Raw genomic sequence first — 20,007 nt, forward strand, 5'->3', positions numbered from 1 at the left:
AGCAGAATTTAGTTTTTTCCCCAATCTCTCTAAAAAAGTGTATAAAGGTTACACAGTACATTATATGCACCCAACTATTATGCCATCAAAAACATAACTTGTCCCACAAAAAACAAACCCTCATATGTCCGCAGAAAAAATTAAAAAGTTATGGCTCTAGGAATGCCACGATAAAAAAAAATTGAAAAATTAGTTGTTCATTTAGGGTGACTACCCACTAGCGTTTTTTTTCTGCTGCGAATTTGCTGCTATTTTTTCTTCCAATGTCAATGGGACTTTCTAATGTTAAAAACGCAAAGTTGCGTTGCGTCGCGTTGCAGTTTTAACATTAGGAAGTCCTATAGGCATCTGGGAAAAAAAAACGCAGCAAATTCGCATCGGAAAAAAAATGCTAGTGGGTAGTCACCTTAAGGCTAAAATCACACGGGCAAGTGCGATATCAGGCTGTGAAACTTGACCCAATATCGCGTTCACCAATATGCGATATCCCCAAAGATGCGAGGCGCCCTTTGTGATAAAAATGCAAATGCAAGGTGTTTTAGGGAAGTAGTGATCCTCGGGGGAGGATCGCGGAGTGTTTCCCGTTGTTTTCAATTGGACACCACACATTGCATGCACATGCAACTAACACTAGTATGATGCTTCGTGGGCCCATTGAAAATAATGGGCAACGTGAAGTGAGAACAGGACCAATGATAGGACATGCCACAATTACTCATGTATATGACCTCATTCCAAAGAATATTCAAGTGAGATTTATGTATGTTGCAACGCACCAATCTCACACCATTTATCACTGCACCATAAAATGCTGTAAAATAGTATGCAAAAAATGTAGACTTTTAAAAGTTACTCAAGTATTAGGGCTCCACAGAGATTTGAACTCAGACTGCTGGATTCAAAGTCCAGAGTGCTAACCATTACACCATGGAACCTACAGGTCTAATGTGATCACCTTGCTTTTTGCAGATAACAATAGATGATTCTATTCCCTCTCAGCGTACTATGTAGCTTAAAGGGGTTGTCCCGCAAAACCAAGTGGGGTTATACACTTCTGTATGGCCATTTTAATGCACTTTGTAATGTACATCGTGCATTAAATATTGGCCATACAGAAGTTATTCACTTACCCCCTCCAGTGTTGGCGTCCCCGTCTCCATGGCGCCGACCGAAGCCTTCTTCTGCCTGGATCAGACGCGCTTGCGCAGTCTGCCCTCTTCTGTCCCGCTCCGGCGTGCTCGCGCCGCAGAGGTCTTCTGCACATGCGCAGAAGACCTGTACGGCGCGAGCACGCCGGAGCGGCCCCTTCAGCGGGACAGAAGAAGCAGACTGCGCAAGCGCGTCTAATCCAGGCAGAAGAAGGCTTCGGTCGGCGCCATGGAGATGGGGACGCCAACACTGGAGGGTGTAAGTGTATAACTTCTGTATGGCTCATATTTAATGCACGATGTATATTACAAAGTGCATTAATATGGCCATACAGAAGTGCTGAACCCCACTTGCTGCCGTGGGACAACCCCTTTAATCACATAGTAAAATCGCAGCCCTAAAATATTATCAATCACTACAATGCTGTAAGAATTGCCAGGAAATGGCGCTACCTAGTGGTGGAGTATATGTTTACATACTCTGAGAAGTTTAGACAGAAAATCCTGCAAAATATTAATTCCGAACGTTCCATATTTTTATTAGAAAAACATAAGGTTTTCCTCGTGAGAAGTGATGCTCAGTGTAAAGTGACGGATTCAAGCTCTGCTTTCTTCAGATACATGGGTTTGACTTCCCCCCCCGCTGCCTTCTCTATTTTCCCCCCAGAACCCCCCCGTTGCCCTGTATGCTATATCAGTACAGTCTGCAGGGATTTATGTAGTTCTCTCGTCATAAACCCTGAGAGGAGGCTTCTAGACTCCAGTCTCTTCGGGGGGTGAGGGGTAGTGTGTTTCATTTTTCCAAATATGTGATTTTCATATGACTTTGCTTACGCCCCGAGTCTCAGTGATGTAAAGGATATATATGCCAAATTTCAAGAAGATTGGATAATATTTTGGGGTTGCACACATTGATCACTTTTATATCAAGCTAGTGACATTTCTAATATTGAAGTGCTTTGTACTAATGGGCTTCTCATGTATTTCTCTATTCGACAAGTACTTCATTTATAGTGACTGTAAAGAGCCTTGCCAACGATGTTTCAAAAATTTCCATATCTCCAGCTACCGTTTACCGAGCTCAGGCAATCAATTTTAGTAAAATGGCAAAGAAAATCGAAGAGTCGCTCTTTGATAATCCTCCTCATATGGTCTTGCATCGGGATAGTAAACTGTTGCCCTCAGTTGCCCATGGGAGTGTCAAAACTTTGGAAGATAGAATTGCAGTTCGAGTGACTGGCAAAGATTTTGAGCATTTGCTTGGCGTACCTGTTGCCCTGAAAGGCACTGGTGAGCAGATGGCTGAAGTAGTTATTCGGGAAGTGGACCGATTTGGGCTACATGACAATATCATCAGTATGTCTTTTGATACTACAGCATCTAATACAGGACTGATCCAAGGGGCATGTACCAGAATGAAAGGGGAATTCGGACGAACATTGTTATGGTTGGCTTGCCGTCATCACACCCATGAACTAATATTGAAAGGAGTGTTTGAGGAGATTTTTCGGAAGTTCCAAAGTCTGTGGGCTTCACTAGATAAGACGTGATATACGACAACGCTGGATGAAGAAAGCCACGTTCAAGGCTTTCTAGAAGAAACAACTAGTGAAAATGGTTAACTACATCCAAAATGCCCTAAAAGACGGAAGTCATCCAAGAGAAGACTACAAAGAGTTATTACAACTCTCACTCCTGTACCGAGGAGGTTGGTCTCAAAACGACTTCAGTTTCAGGATCCCAGGGGCTGTGCATCAAGGAGGTGGATGGCAAAGCAATATAGGCACTAAAAATTGTCCTCTTCACTAAACAGTTGAATATTCCTCAATGAGAATTGAAAGGAATGAAGCGGGTTACACATTTTGTCAGCCTCGTATATGTTCACTTTTGGCATGAGGCAATTGTAAGTCGAGGTGGCGTCAACTAATCACAGCCATTCAATGATATCATTGAATGGCTGTGATTGGCTGACTCCGCGTGAGTTAGCCAATCACAGCATTAGCTTTCTGAAGGCGGGGATTTCAAGCCCCGCATCCAGAAAGCAATGCTTTGTCGGGGACGAGGAGGGAGTGACAGCCTGCAGCAGCGCTGCAAAACGCCAGGGGAGGTGAGTACTGTTTTTGTTTTGTTTTTTGCCACCTTTTTATTCGTATACCCGGCTTATAAGACGACCCCTGACTGCAGAGCAGATTTTTTGGGGTTTAAAGGTCGTCTTATACGCCAGAATATACGGTACTTTTTACAAAACCGATCGAAAGGGGGCAACCTCTAAATATTATCAAATCTTCTTGAAATTTGGCATATATATCTTTTACATCACTGAGACTCGGGGGAGGCAAAGTCTGTAAAAATGTTACATTTTATTTTTTGCCTTACAAAATGAAACACCCTAGTGGGGGGGGTTAAACTTTTCATATAGACGGAGTGTACTCACAGTGACAAGGAGGGTAAGCATGAGACCCTCGTTCTCTGGATCAGTGGCGATGAGACCCCCACCAATCAAACTTTTATCATATGGTTAACTGATAAAAGTTCCTCTTGGTGCAAACTCATTAAGATAATTGTGTAATAAGAAAGTAAGTTTTTATGTTAAACATAGTTTTGAAAACCTTTTGGTGATTTTTTTTTAATTTTTGATGTCCCAATCAATATTTTTAAAAAATCCTAAAATCTTGCAGTTTTCTCATTAATTACTGTGCTGAATAACAGCCTGGTACTTTCTCATTCTAAGGCCTTATTCACACGACCGTATGTATGCCGGTAGTTAGCTGCGTAAAAAAAATCGTCCAAAAATCGCGACCATCCGAAGCATTGGACTCCAATTTATTTATTCTGATGAGCAATTTTTGGCCACGTAAAAAGATTGCGCAGGGAAAATAACACATAAGCGACCGTTTGCGATCACGTCAAAAGAAAGGTAAAAACGCATGCAGTCGTATGAAAGAGGCCTAAAGAGAAATCTTTTTAGCAGTCATCTCATTGTCACAGAAATACAATTAAAGGTAACACCAATATATATGGGAAACGCAGGATCCACCATTCACAACTGGTGACGGGCTCCCCCTCCCTACACAATGGTGATGGTCCATCCCTCCCTACACAACAGGTGATGGGCTCCCCCTTCCTACACAATGGTGATGGTCCATCCCTCCCTACACAACAGGTGATGGGCTCCCCCTTCCTACACAATGGTGATGGGCTCCCCCTTACTACACAACTGGTAATGGTCTATCCCTCCCTACACAACTGGTGATGGGCTCCCTCTCCCTACACAACTGGTGATGGTCTATCCCTCCCTACACAACAGGTGATGGTCTACCCCTCCCTACACAACAGGTGATGGTCTACCCCTCCCTACACAACAGGTGATGGTCTACCCCTCCCTACACAACAGGTGATGGTCTACCCCTCCCTACACAACAGGTGATGGTCTACCCCTCCCTACACAACTGGTGATGGTCTATCCCTCCCTACACAACTGGTGATGGTCTACCCCTCCCTACACAACAGGTGATGGTCTACCCCTCCCTACACAACTGGTGATGGGCTTCCCTCCCTACACAATGCCCCCTGCACGTCACAGACCTGGGGGTACTAGTGGACTGTAGACTAAACTGGAGTAACCAATGCCAGTCAGCTGCTGCAAAAGCCAATAAAGTCTTGGGGTGCATTAAAAGAGGTATAGGGGCGAGGGACGAGAACATTATCCTCCCACTATATAAGGCACTTGTCAGGCCTCACATGGAATACTGCGTACAGTTCTGGTCACCGGTGCTCAGGAAAGATGTTACAGTGCTGGACGGGGTACAAAGAAGGGCAACTAAACTAATACATGGAATGAAGGGACTGGAATACACAAAGAGGCTATCCATACTGGGATTATTTACTCTAGAAAAAAGATGGCTAAGGGGCGATCAAATAACTATGTATAAATACATGAGGGGACGATACAAGGATCTCTCCCATGATCTGTTTATACCCAGGAATAAGACTGTAACAAGAGGGCATCCGCTACGTCTAGAAGAAAGCAGGTTTCATTGCCAACACAGAAAAAGGTTCTTTACTGTAAGAGCAGTGAGACTGTGGAACTCTCTGCCTGAGGAGGTGGTGATGGCAAAATCCATAGAGGAGTTTAAGATGGACTAGATGTCTTTCTAGAGCAGAAGGATATTACAGGATATAAATCTTAGGTTAATTGTTAATCCGGGTATACAGGCAGGTAGGAACTATTAGGGGTTGATCCAGGGAACAGTCTGATTGCCATTAGGGAGTCGGGAAGGAATTTTCCCCCCAAAAGGGCTAATTGGCTTCTGCTCTTGGGGTTTTTTGCCTTCCTCTGGATCAACAAAACAGGAGGCTAGACAGGCTGGACTAGATGGACATTGTCTTCATTCGGCCTCACATACTATGTTACTATGTTACTATGGTATCACCGTAATTATGCTGACCCGAGAATAATGTTGTTTCATTATTTATTTTGCACACTGGACATCCAAAAAACAAATAGCAGAATTTAGTTTTTTCCCCAATTTCTCTAAAAAAGTGTATGAAGGTCATACAGTACATTATATGCACCCAACTATTATGCCATCAAAAACATAACTTGTCCCACAAAAAACAAACCCTCATATGACTGAGTCAGCAGAAAAAATTAAAAAGTTACGGCTCTAGGAATGCGACGATAAAAAAATTGAAAAATTAGTTGTTCATTAAGGCTAATTTCACACGGGTGAGTGCGATATCAGGCTGTGAAACTTGACCCAATATCGCGTTCACCAATATGCGATATCCCCAAAGATGCGAGGCGCCCTTTGTGATAAAATGCAGATGCAAGGTGTTTTAGGGAAGTAGTGATCCTCGGGGGAGGATCGCGGAGTGTTTCCCGTTGTTTTCAATTGGACACCACACATTGCATGCACATGCAACTAGCACTAGTATGATGCTTCGTGGGCCCATTGAAAATAATGGGCAACGTGAAGTGAGAACAGGACCAAAGATAGGACATGCCACAATTACTCATGTATATGACCCCATTCCAAAGAATATTCAGGTGAGATTTATGTATCTTGCAACGTACAAATCTCACACCATTTATCACTGCACCAAAAAATGTAGACTTTGAGGGTCATTTAAAAGTTACTGAAGTAATAGGGCTCCACCGAGATTTGAACTCAGACTGCTGGATTCAAAGTCCAGAGTGCTAACCATTACACCATGGAACCTTCTGGTCAGAGGAGATCACCTTGCTTTTTGCAGATAACAATAGATAATTCTATTCCCTCATTAGAGCACTTTACAGTTTAATCACATAGTGAAGTCGCAGCCCTAAAATAATATCAATCGCTAAAATGCTGTAAAAATTGCCAGGAAATGGCGCTACCTAGTGGTGGAGTATATGTTTACATACTCTGAGAAGTTTAAAAAGAAATTCCCACAAAATATTAATTCTGAATGTTTCATATTTTTATTAGAAAAACATAAGGTTTTCCTCGTGAGAAGTGATGATCAGTGTGAAGCGATGGATTCAAGCTCTGGTTTCTTCAGATACATGGCTTTGACTTCCACCGCTGCCTTCTCTATTTTGCCCCCCCCCCCACCCCCCTGTTGCCCTGTATGCTATATCAGTACAGTCTGCAGGGATTTATGTAGTTCTCTCGTCATAAACCCGGAGAGGAGGTGTCTAGACTCCAGTCTCTTCGGGGGGTGAGGGGTAGGGTGTTTCATTTTTCCAAATATGTGATTTTCATATGACTTTGCTTACGCCCCGAGTTTCAGTGATGTAAAAGATATATATGCCAAATTTCAAGAAGATTGGATAATATTTTGGGGTTGCACACATTGATCACTTTTATATCAAGCTAGTGACATTTCTAATATTGAAGTGCTTTGTACTAATGGGCTTCTCATGTATTTCTCTATTCGACAAGTACTTCATTTATAGTGACTGTAAAGAGCCTTGCCCACGAGGTTTCAAAAATTTCCATATCTCCAGCTACCGTTTACCGAGCTCAGGCAATCAATTTTAGTAAAATGGCAAAGAAAATCGAAGAGTCACTCTTTGATAATCCTCCTCATATGGTCTTGCATCAGGATAGTAAACTGTTGCCCTCAGTTGCCCATGGGAGATTCAACACTTTGGAAGATAGAGTTTCAGTTCTAGTGACTGGCATAGATTTTGAGTATTTGCTTGGCGTACCTGTTGTCCTGAAAGCACTGTTGAGCAGATGGCTGAAGTGGACCGATTTGGGCTATGTGACAATATCATCAGTATGTCTTTTGATACTACAGCATCTAATAGAGGACTGATCCAAGGGGCATGTACCAGAATTGAAAAGGAATTCAGACGAACATTGTTATGGTTGGCTTGCCGTCATCACACCCATGAACTAATATTGAAGGAGTGTTGTGGCATACCCATCAAATCGTCCTGACATCCAGATTTTCCGGAAATTCTAAAGTCTGTGGGCTTCACTTGATAAGTCATAAGACAATGCTGGATGAAGAAAGTCTTGTTCAAGGCTTTCTAGAAGAACAACCAGTGAAAATGGTTAACCACATCCAAAATGTCCTAAAAGACGGAAGTCATCCAAGAGAAGACTACAAAGAGTTATTACAACTCTCACTCCTGTACCGAGGAGGTTGGTCTCAAAGAGACTTCAGTTTCAGGATCCCAGGGGCTCTGCATCAAGGAGGTGGATGGCAAAGCAATATAGGCACTAAAAATTGTCTTCTTCACTAAACAGTTGAATATTCCTCAATGAGAATTGAAAGGAATGAAACGGGTTGCACATTTTGTCATCTTCATACATGTTCGCTTTTGGGCTCCAAAGAATGATTTAGATATGCTACAGCTTCTGAGCACTTACCCAGATGCAGACGTCAAAAACAGGGCTCTCACCGTTACGAAGAGACACCTTTGGGATCTGTCAGAAACAAATGTAGGATTGGCTTTTTTGGACGAACGTATTACTCAGGCTGATAAGGAAAATGTGACCAAAAATTTAGAAACCAAACCTGCAATGAAAAAGGAAATGAAACGATTAGGGGGTAAAAACCTAGTTTTTGAGGAAAAGACCTGAGTAGAGATGAGCGAACGTACTCGTCCGAGCTTGATATTCGTGCGAATATTAGGGTGTTCGGGATGCTCGTTACTCGTAACGAGTACCACGCGGTGTTCCGGTTACTTTCAGTTTCCTCTCTGAGACGTTAGCGCGCTTTTCTGGCCAATTGAAAGACAGGGAAGGCATTACAACTTCCCCCTGTGACGTTCAAGCCCTATACCACCCCCCTGCTGTGAGTGGCTGGGGCGATCAGATGTCACCCGAGTATAAAAATCGGCCCCTCCCGCGGCTCGCCACACGTGCCTTGTGACTTAGCTGAGGGAAAGTGCTGCTGCTGGTGCTGCTGTAGGGAGAGCGTTAGGAGTTAGTGTAGGCTTCAAGAACCCCAACGGTCCTTCTCAGGGCCACATCTACTAGTGTGCAGTACTGTGTTAGCACAGTATTTTTTTTTTTTTTTGTCCAAAATTGGATCTGCAGAGCATTGCGCCCAGCAATAGGGACAGAAGTGGGGGTTAGGCAGGGAGAGTGTTAGGAGTTAGTGTAGGCTTCAAGAACCCCAACGGTCCTTTCTAGGGCCACATCTATCCGTGTGCAGTACTGTCCAGGCTGCTGTTAGCAGTGTTGCATATTTTTTTTTTCTTCTCAAAACCGGCTGTGCAGAGCATTGCACCCGGCATTAATACTACAGGGATAGAATTGTGTAGGCAGGGCCAGAAGACATTTATTATTCATTGAATACACGCAGTGGGGTCTTCCCTTTGCTAAAAAGGAAAAAAATTATATTTGGCCTGCCTGTGTCAGTCCTAAGGTCTGCGTGTACGTGTGTGCTGCGTGTACAACGTACAAAAATCTGACGCAACCAGCTACGCTTTACTGCAGCCTAGCGCCATTGTGTATCCTGACTGGCAAATACCTGCTCTGCTAGAGTTAATAACTCTGCTACACTATACTTGTGTGACACTTTTTGAGGGCCACACCACAGATATTAAACTTCTTGTTCATTGAATACACGCAGTGGGGTCTTCCGTTTCCAAAAAAGCGAAAACATTATATTTGGCCTGCAGGCTTGCGCCAATTTATTTCCTGCCTGGGAAATCAAATCACTGGTAATACAGCATGCTGAGGGGTAGGGGTAAGCCTAGAGGACGTGGACGTGGACGTGGCCGAGGACGCGGAGGGCCAAGTGAGGGTGTGGGCACAGGCCGAGCTACTGATCCAGGTGTGTCGCAGCCGACTGCTGCGCGATTAGGAGAGAGGCACGTTTCTGGCGTCCCCACATTCATCGCCCAATTAATGGGTCCACGCGGGAGACGGTTATTAGAAAATGAGCAGTGTGAGCAGGTCCTGTCCTGGATGGCAGAAAGTGCTTCGAGCAAGCTATCATCCACCCACAGTTCTGCGCCGTCCAGTGCTGCCAATCCGAATCCTCTGTCTGCTGCTCCTCCTTCCTCCCAGCCTCCTCACTCCACTACAATGACACCTGCTCAGGAGCGGGAACAATCCCAGGAACTGTTCTCGGGCCCCTGCTTAGATTGGGCAGCAGCGGTTCCTCTCCCACCAGAGGAGTTTATCGTCACTGATGCCCAACCATTTGAAAGTTCCCGGGGTCCGGGGGAAGAGGCTGGGGACTTACGCCAACTGTCTCAAGAAGTTTCTGTGGGTGAGGAGGACGATGACGATGAGACACAGTTGTCTTGCAGTGAGGTTGTAGTAAGGGCAGTAAGTCCAAGGGAGCAGCGCACAGAGGATTCGGAGGAAGAGCAGCAGGACGATGAGGTGACTGACCCCACCTGGTGTGCAACGCCTACTCAGGACAGGTCTTCAGAGGGGGAGGCAAGGGCATCAGCAGGGCAGGTTGCAAGAGGCAGTGCGGTGGCCAGGGGTAGAGGCAGGGCCAGACCGATTAATCCACCAACTGTTTCCCAAAGCGCACCCTCGCGCCATGCCACCCTGCAGAGGCCGAGGTGCTCTAAGGTCTGGCAGTTTTTCACAAAGACGCCTGACGACCGACGAACAGTGGTGTGCAACCTTTGTCGCGCCAAGATCAGCCGGGGAGCCACCACCAACAGCCTCACCACCACCAGCATGCGCAGACATATGATGGCCAAGCACCCCACAAGGTGGGACGAAGGCCGTTCACCGCCTCCGGTTTGCACCGCTGCCTCTCCCCCTGTGCCCCAACCTGCCACTGAGATACAACCTCCCTCTCAGGACACAGGCACAACCGTCTCATGGCCTGCACCCACACCCTCACCTCCGCTGTCCTCGGCCCCATCCACCAATGTCTCGCACCGCACAGTCCAGCCGTCGCTAGCGCAACTGTTGGAGCGCAAGCGCAAGTACGCCGCCACGCACCCGCACGCTCAATCGTTAACCGTCCACATAGCCAAATTTATCAGCCTTGAGATGCTGCCGTATAGGGTTGTGGAAACGGAGTCCTTCAAAGCTATGATGGCGGCGGCGGCCCCGCGCTACTCAGTTCCCAGTCGCCACTACTTTTCCCGATGTGCCGTCCCAGCCCTGCACGACCACGTCTCCCGCAACATTGTACGCGCCCTCACCAATGCGGTTAGTGGCAAGGTCCACTTAACTACGGACACGTGGACAAGCACAGGCGGGCAGGGCCACTACATCTCCCTGACGGCACATTGGGTGAATTTAGTGGAGGCTGGGACAGAGTCAGAGCCCGGGACCGCTCACGTCCTACCCACCCCCAGAATTGCGGGCCCCAGCTCGGTGGTGGTATCTGCGGCGGTATATGCCTCGTCCACTAAACCACCCTCCTCCTCCTCCTCCTCCTCCTCTGTCTCGCAATCTAGATGTGTCAGCAGCAGCAGGACGTCGCCAGCAGTCGGTGTCGCGCGGCGTGGCAGCACAGCGGTGGGCAAGCGTCAGCAGGCCGTGCTGAAACTACTCAGCTTAGGAGATAGGAGGCACACGGCCCACGAACTGCTGCAGGGTCTGACAGAGCAGACCGACCGTTGGCTTGAGCCGCTGAGCCTCCAACCGGGCATGGTCGTGTGTGACAACGGCCGTAACCTGGTGGCGGCTCTGCAGCCTCACGCACGTGCCATGCCTGGCCCACGTCTTTAATTTGGTGGTTCAGCGCTTTCTGAAAAGCTACCCACGCTTGTCAGACCTGCTTGTAAAGGTGCGCCGGCTCTGCGCACATTTCCGCAAGTCCCACACGGACGCTGCCACCCTGCGCACCCTGCAACATCGCTTTAATCTGCCAGTGCACCGACTGCTGTGCGACGTGCCCACACGGTGGAACTCTACGCTCCACATGTTGGCTAGGCTCTATGAGCAGCGTAGAGCTATAGTGGAATACCAACTCCAACATGGGCGGCGCAGTGGGAGTCAGCCTCCTCAATTCTTTTCAGAAGAGTGGGCCTGGTTGGCAGACATCTGCCAGGTCCTTCGAAACTTTGATCAGTCTACCCAGGTGGTGAGCGGCGATGCTGCAATCATTAGCGTCACCATTCCTCTGCTATGCATCTTGAGAAGTTCCCTGCAAACCATAAAGGCAGCCGCTTTGCGCTCGGAAACAGACCCGGGGGGAGACAGTATGTCGCTGGATAGTCAGAGCACCCTCCTGTCTATATCTCAGCGCGTTCAGGAGGAGGAGGAGGAGGATGAGGAGGATGAGGAGGAGGGGGAAGAGACAGCTTGGCCCACTGCTGACGGTACCCATGCTGGTTGCCTGTCATCATTTCAGCGTGTATGGCCTGAGGAGGAAGAGGAGGAGGAGGATCCTGAAAGTGATCTTCCTAGTGCGGACAGCCATGTGTTGCGTACAGGTACCCTGGCACACATGGCTGACTTCATGTTAGGATGCCTTTCTCGTGGCCTTCGCATTCAACGCATTCTGGCCACTACGGATTACTGGGTGTACACACTGCTCGACTCACGCTATAAGGAGAACCTTCCCAGTCTCATTCCCGAAGAGGAAAGGGGTTCGAGAGTGTTGCTATACCACAGGACCCTGGCGGACAAGCTGATGGTAAAATTCCCATCCGACAGCACTAGTGGCAGAAGGCGCAGTTCCGAGGGCCATGTAGTAGGGGAGGTGCGTAGATCGAGCAGCATGTACAGGCCAGACAGTGCAACAGTCTTTAAGGGCCTGGCCAGCTTTATGGCTCCCCAGCAAGACTGTGTCACCGCTCCCCAGTCAAGGCTGAGTCAGCGGGAGCACTGTAAAAGGATGGTGAGGGAGTACGTAGCCGATCGCACGACCATCCTCGGTGACTGTTTAGTGCGGCTGGGGGAATCATCACAGATAAGCGTACCCGCCTGTCAACCGACAGTGCCGACAGGCTTACACTCATCAAGATGAACAAAGCCTGGATTTCGCCAGACTTCTCTTCTCCACCAGCGGACAGCAGCGATGCGTAAGCAATACGTAGGCTGCACCCGCGGATGGAAGCTACGTTCTCTCTCACCATCCAAAACGGGGACATTTCTGCTTCATCAATCTGTGTCTAATATTCCTCCTCCTCCTCCTCCTCCTGCTCCTCCTCCTGAAACCTCACGTAATCACGCTGAACGGGCAATTTTTCTTAGGGCCACAAGGCTCACTCATAATTTTTCTAAACAATTTTTAGATGTTTCAATGCTCTGAAAAGCGTTGGAACTTTAACTTGAACCAATTTTTCGTTAAACTGGGCTGCCTCCAGGCCTAGTTACCACTTAAGCCACATTACATTAACCAAAGCGATTAATGGGTTTCACCTGCCCTCTTGGTTGGCCATGGCCAATTTTTTGGATGTACATTAGTACTGTTGATACAGCAATTTTTGTAGGCCCTCGCCTACAGTGTAATCAAATAAATTTTTAGCCCACCTGCATTAAGCACGACATTACTACCTCAGCTGTGTTGGGCAATGCAATGGGATATTTCTATGTACTGCCGGTGGCTTCCTGGCACCTACCCCTGCTGTGGGTCCACAGGGAATTATAAATGCATCTGTTTCCACTTGTAAAGAACCCCAGTCAGACTGGGGCATGCAGTGTGGGCCGAAGCTCACCTGCATTAAGCACGACATTACTACCTCAGCTGTGTTGGGCAATGCAATGGGATATTTCTATGTACCGCCGGTGGGTTCCAGGGAGCCACCCATGCTGTAGGTGCACACGGAGTTTTTACTACATCTGTCCACTTGTAAAGAACCCCAGTAAGACTGGGGCATGCAGTGTGGGCCGAAGCCCACCTGCATTAAGCACGACATTACTACCTCAGCTGTGTTGGGCAATGCAATGGGATATTTCTATGTACCGCCGGTGGGTTCCAGGGAGCCACCCATGCTGTAGGTGCACACGGAGTTTTTACTACATCTGTCCACTTGTAAAGAACCCCAGTCAGACTGGGGCATGCAGTGTGGGCCGAAGCCCACCTGCATTAAGCACGACATTACTACCTCAGCTGTGTTGGGCAATGCAATGGGATATTTCTATGTACCGCCGGTGGGTTCCAGGGAGCCACCCATGCTGTAGGTGCACACGGAGTTTTTACTACATCTGTCCACTTGTAAAGAACCCCAGTCAGACTGGGGCATGCAGTGTGGGCCGAAGCCCACCTGCATTAAGCACGACATTACTACCTCAGCTGTGTTGGGCAATGCAATGGGATATTTCTATGTACCGCCGGTGGCTTCCTGGCACCCACCCCTGCTGTGGGTCCACAGGGAATTATAAATGCATCTGTTTCCACTTGTAAAGAACCCCAGTCTGACTGGGGCATGCAGTGTGGGCCGAAGCCCACCTGTATTACGCACGACATTACTACCTCAGCTGTGTTGGGCACTGCAATGGGATATTTTTATGTACCGCCGGTGGGTTCCAGGAAGCCACCCATGCTGTCGGTCGACAGGGACTTCACAATAGGGAGTTGTACCTGCCTGTGTCTATGAATTAAAAAGCCCGGTCTGACTGGGGCATGCAGAGACACCTTGACAGAATGAATAGTGTGTGGCACATAGGTTCCCCATTGCTATGCCCACGTGTGCAGCTCCTGATGGCGGTGGCACAGGATTCTATTTCTCATTGCTTCTGTACAGCATTGTGGGCTATCGCCCCGCCACTTTTAAAGAGGGTCGCTGCCTAGCCGTGCCAACCTCTGCAGTGTGTGCCTGCGGTTCCTCCTCATGGCAGACGCACTTCTAAATAGACATGAGGGTGGTGAGGCATTAGGGCAGCTGAAGGCTGCGCAGGGACACTTTGGTGTGCGCTGTGGGGGGGAGGGGGGGCCGTTGGGCAGCATGTAACCCAGGAGAAGTGGCAGCGGAGTGTCATGCAGGCAGTGATTGTGCTTTGTTGGAGGTAGTGTGGTGCTTAGCTAAGGTATGCCATGCTAATGAGGGCTTTTCAGAAGTAAAAGTTTTTGGGAGGGGGGGGCCCCACTCTTGCCGCTATTGTGGCTTAATAGTGGGACCTGTGAACTTGAGATGCAGCCCAACATGTAGCCCCTCGCCTGCCCTATCCGTTGCTGTGTCGTTCCCATCACTTTCTTGAATTGCCCAGATTTTCACACAAGGAAACCTTAGCGAGCATCGGCGAAATACAAAAATGCTCGGGTCGCCCATTGACTTCAATGGGGTTCGTTACTCGAAACGAACCCTCGAGCATCGCGAAAAGTTCGTCCCGAATAACGAGCACCCGAGCATTTTGGTGCTCGCTCATCTCTAGACCTGAGCCATTTAGTCACTAATAAAACAAAGACGTCCTTTGAATTGTTTGGGATCCTCGATGTGACAGATTACTGCAGTGATTCTCTAAGAAGCCATGGGAACGCTCTTAAGGTGGTCAATCATACCGCAGAAAGAGGAATTGCTCTCATAAAAAAGTTTAGCGAATCGGTCAGGGACGAACAACAAAACCACTTCTTGTTGAGGGTCGAGCATCACAGAAAAGTCGTCACCAAGCGAACAAAAGAAGGGATTGCATCGTTCACAGTTGATGAATATAACAGATGTGTTGCCTGTCATACCACCTATTCATCTGAGTTCTTGTTTTAGTATTATTTTAAGTTTGTGATTTCTAGTTTTCCCAATAAAACTAATTAACATTGAAAAATCGTATTTTTTGCCTACCGTATATTCCGGAGCATAAGGCTGGGATATATGCTGGGAATACGGTGTCAAAAAAAAAAAAAAAAAGAGCAGTACTCCTCTCCCCCAGCATTCTGCAGCGCTGCTGCAGGCTGTCGCTCCCTCCTCAACCCCGACAGAGCATTGCTTTCTGGAAGCGGGGCTTGAAATCCCCGCCTCCAGAAAGCTAATGCTGTAATTGGCTAACTCACGTGGCGTCAGCCAATCACAGCCATTCAATGACCTCATTGAATGGCTGTGATTGGCTAACTCACCCAGCATCAGCGTCAACGATATCAAGATTCTTATGTATTTAGGTTTTTCCACAATAAAAACCCTTTTTCGGAAATTATTAGTTTTTTCTAAAATCGCTGCATTCAAAGTCCTATAACTTTTTTTTTTTCCATGGACGGAGCTCTGTGAGGGCCTATTTTTTGCGAGATGAGCTGCAGTTTTTATTGGTACCATTTTGGGGTACATACGTTTTTTTTAATCACTTTTATTGCGTTTTTTTTGGGTTGGCAAAATCCTAAAAATTAGCGTTTTGCCTCAGTTTTTCAGCGTTTTTTTAACACGTTTTGCCGTGCAGGATAAAAAGTGTGTTCGATTTATTGTACTGGTCTTTACGGACACAACGATACCAAATATGAGTTTGTTTATTTTTTTTTATGCTAATATGAGAAAAGGCATAAAAAGGGGTTTTAAACATTTATTTTACATTTTTATTTTTTGTACATTATTTTGATTTTTTTTTTACACCACCAGTGTCCCTCTGAGGGACTTACACTGTAGCACCGATGATCGCTACGATAAGGCATTGTAGGACTTCTCTCCTGCAATGCCTTATCACATTACAGCGATCTAAGGCAATGGCAATACAGGACGCCGGTATCTGGCATCCTGTTGCCATAGCAACCAGCCTGGCTCTCTGCGATAACATCGTGAGAGCCGGCTGAAATCTCTGTGAACCCTTTCCCTGCCGTGATCTACTTAGATCGCGGCAGGGACAGGGTAAACAGCGGGGGGCACATCTAGCATCAGTATATAATTGATTACTGACGTTAGCACAAGCATGAAACCCATGAGCTATTTGATTGGTGCAATATTATAAAATACATCAATCAACACAGATATTTACTGTCCAGATAGGACCCAACACCAAGGTCCTTGTATATGTTGACACTATCTGTGCTGGGCTGCTAGATGTTACTATAGATCCAGTCCCACATCTATTAGACTCAATCTATATTAGGGTATTACAGTCATATATATACATTGACAGTGACTTACGCATGTGTCACATCTAATCAGTGATCTTAATAGCATTACTAACAGTGACTGACTTACCCTAAGATTAATACTCTGTCCCTTAGTCATTTATAGTTTATGTTTGTCTGTTGGCCCATAATTATATGTTTTTTTAGTAAGGATTCTAAATAAAAGTTAAATTTTAATTTAGTCTATATCTGCGAAGGGCTTGTATCTCTATATTTTATATTGACATTGTTACCATACAGTGCGGCATGGGGTCCCGCGGTCGGCGCGCGTCGCTCCGGCGTCGGCTCCAGCAGCCTGGAGCCCTGTGTCGAGGTCATCCCAGCAGCTTGGGTTGGCCAGTGGGCGGTGGCGTGGGCGTGCCCGCCCGTAGGGTGCCGCCCGCACTCCTCTGTACGTCTTATACAGCAGTGGGTGGAGTTGCCTCCTCCCACTCTCCGCACCTGGGCGGAACCTTGTGGTTAAAAGACTGGCAGTGAACTGAGCTCATTGCCAGTTATTGGTTCTGCATGCACCTAGCCAGTCTGTCTGCGGTTCTCCTCAGCCAGTCCCTAGTTGTCGGTCAGCTCCCTCTGGTCCCCTGTTACTCAGTCTGTTTTAGTTGGTTCTGTTTGCCTCTAATCTAGTCTGGCCCAGTCAGCACTAGTTGCTATCCAGCACCCTGCCAGTTTGCCTGTGAGTTCCATCTCCAGCCTTGTCAGTTTTGTTGGTCTGATTCATCTGCCTCCTCTGTCGGCACTCTGTTCCCCCCATTAGGTAGGTTCCTGCTTGTCAGTCGCCAGGTCCCTAGCCAGGGCAGGGACCGCCGTCCAGTTGTCCGCCTGGGGTTAGCCAGGGCCGAGGCAAGTAGGCAGGGACAGTGGGGGTGCGGGAGATCAGGGCACCCCAACTGGCGCTCGGGGGGCAGAGTGCCGTAACAGACATACTCTGCGAATTGTTAGCAAACCGGAAGTGCACAGTTCACTTCAGTATTTGAAAAGAGTTGAAATACGGTACAGTTCACAATTGCAGTCTTGCAAGCTGATAGCAGATCAAACAGTTATGAATTACAGTTGAATCACTTGTAAAACACAATTCTCCTCTTCAACTCTCTCTCTATTTGGAACTTAGGAAAATTACTCAGTATGAATTCCCACAGGTTTAGTTATATGTTGGGCTACTGGAAGTAGACTATTCAAGTGTTAGATCTTCTAGCTAAGATGGCCGCTTTACTACTCCTGGATTTGAATTCACCGGGTTTATGTAACTCACTGTTTAGTGTAACAGCTGCACTTTCACCCCTCCACACTGCTGGTAAGAACTGGGAGCTGGTAAATCCTGGCTTCTCTGAAGATGAATGTTTAATTCTGCTGCCCGCTCTGCCGATTTCCTCCCCACACGTCCCCGTGCAACAACTCCTTATGCAGACTGACCACTGAGAACTGACTCCTCCTTCACGTCCTGTCTTGCTCCCGCACTTTTTCTCTTCTCCTCCCCCTCTGCATAGAGGCTCACTTTACATTTTCCCGCTCTGAGTTCTGCTTCTCTACCCCTCTACCAATCAGTGAGGGCATGACATACAGCCAATGAGGCCAGCTGTTGCCAAGCTTTTAGCTTAGGAAGGAGAGAAACAGCGTAAGGCACTTTCTATGTCTCCTGAAAGCACATAGCAAAGTATGACAGGACAATTAAAGTGTGGCTATTCTGGAGGACCCTCTGGGCCACTCCACCGGTGCTCAGTTGTTGGATAACAGCCTGGAACAGTTCAAACAACGAGGGCTAGAGAGACATTCAATCTCCACTGTTTCACCTTTTACATGTTGCAGTCAATGTAACCGCAGCATGCAAAAGGATGACACAGAGAGGGCGCTCCATCTCTAACCCATCGGAGCTCTGCGATGTGATGACTAGGTCCCAATGGGTTGCTATGGCACCCGGAGGATTGAATGTGGCCTCTGGGTCTGCAACTATGGTGGCTTATGAGCTTCATAGGCTTCGTAATACACTGCTAAAATGAAGCATAGTAGTGTATTAGAAGATTGATAACATATGGTTCAAATATCCTAGTGAGACAAACATAAAAAGTTAAGAGTTTTTTAAAAATATAAAAAAATAATAAAAAATAAAAACAGCCAAACCCCACCTGTTCCCTTTTACTATGTAAAAAAAAATCATGTGTGGTATTGCTGCGTTTATAATGACTGAGAAAAAAAGAGTTATGGCTCCTGCACACTAGCGACAGCAATATTGGGCCATGAATCACAACAGAGGATCGGGATGTTCTCCCATTGGTTTTAATGTGGCCAGCACTGCTGCCACCAGTCCTATTAGAAACAATAGATGATTTTGCCAAAGGAAAGAACATGCAGTGCTATGCAGGAAATCGCAAGTGTGAATGAACCCATTCAAAAGAATCGGTTTCTTGCCAGTGTGAAGGCGCCCTTAGTACATTATTTAACCCACACAGTGCACGTCATGAAAAAGAAATACAAAAAAAATAGCGAAAATAGCCTTACAAAAAACGCCATGGTAAGTAGAGATGAGCGAGTATACTCGCTAAAGGCAATTGCTCGAGTGAGCATTGCCTTTAGCGAGTACCTGCCCACTCGAAACAAAAGGTTGGGGTGCCGACGGCGGGCAGTGAGCTGCGGGGGAGAGCGGGGCGGAACGGAGGGGAGATATCTCTCTCCCTCTCTTCCTCCCGCTCCCTCCTGATGACTGCCGCTACTCACCGCTCCCCCGCGTCGGCACCCGAACCTTCCGTCTCGAGTGGGCAGGTACTCGCTAAAGGCAATGCTCGCTCGAGCAATTGCCTTTAGCGAGTATACTCGCTCATCTCTAATGGTAAGTGAACAAAATGTTGCATGGATCAACAAATGGTATTATTAAGAAGTACAACTCATCCCAGAAAAAAAATTACTTTCATAGCAACGTTGAAAAAAAAAAGAAATGTTAGGGGCGTTTAAAGGCAGCAAAAAAATAAAAGCATGATAAAGTTGCAAAAGAAAACCTGTCAATTTGGTACTGGTGCAATACCGGCCTGCGGAATTCATTTGACATATTTATACTACACGGTGAATGAAGTAAAAAATAAAGACAAGCCAGAATTGCAGATTTTATTTTTTAAAAATGGAACAAAAACCACTTAAAATGCTATATGTTACCAAAAATTAGATAAATGAAGACCAGTGTTCATACCAGAAAAGCAAACCCTTAGGCTGGGTTCACACGGAGCGGCCGCGGCAAATCAGCCTGCGGCCGCTAATCCCGGGATTAGCTAGCCATGTGGACGAGATTTCTCAGAAATCTCGTCCACACGGGACGGCAAATCCGCCGCAGCAAAGTCGGCAGAAGCCGGCACTGCAGCGCGAATTAGCCGGCCGCAGCATGCGGATTCTTTTTCTTCCCCTGCTGCGGCCACGCTCTCCTCTATGGGAGCGTCGGCCGCAGCGGAAGAGT

This window comes from Eleutherodactylus coqui, chromosome 2, assembly GCF_035609145.1.
Source record: "Eleutherodactylus coqui strain aEleCoq1 chromosome 2, aEleCoq1.hap1, whole genome shotgun sequence".
NCBI classification, from domain to species: Eukaryota; Metazoa; Chordata; class Amphibia; order Anura; family Eleutherodactylidae; genus Eleutherodactylus; species Eleutherodactylus coqui.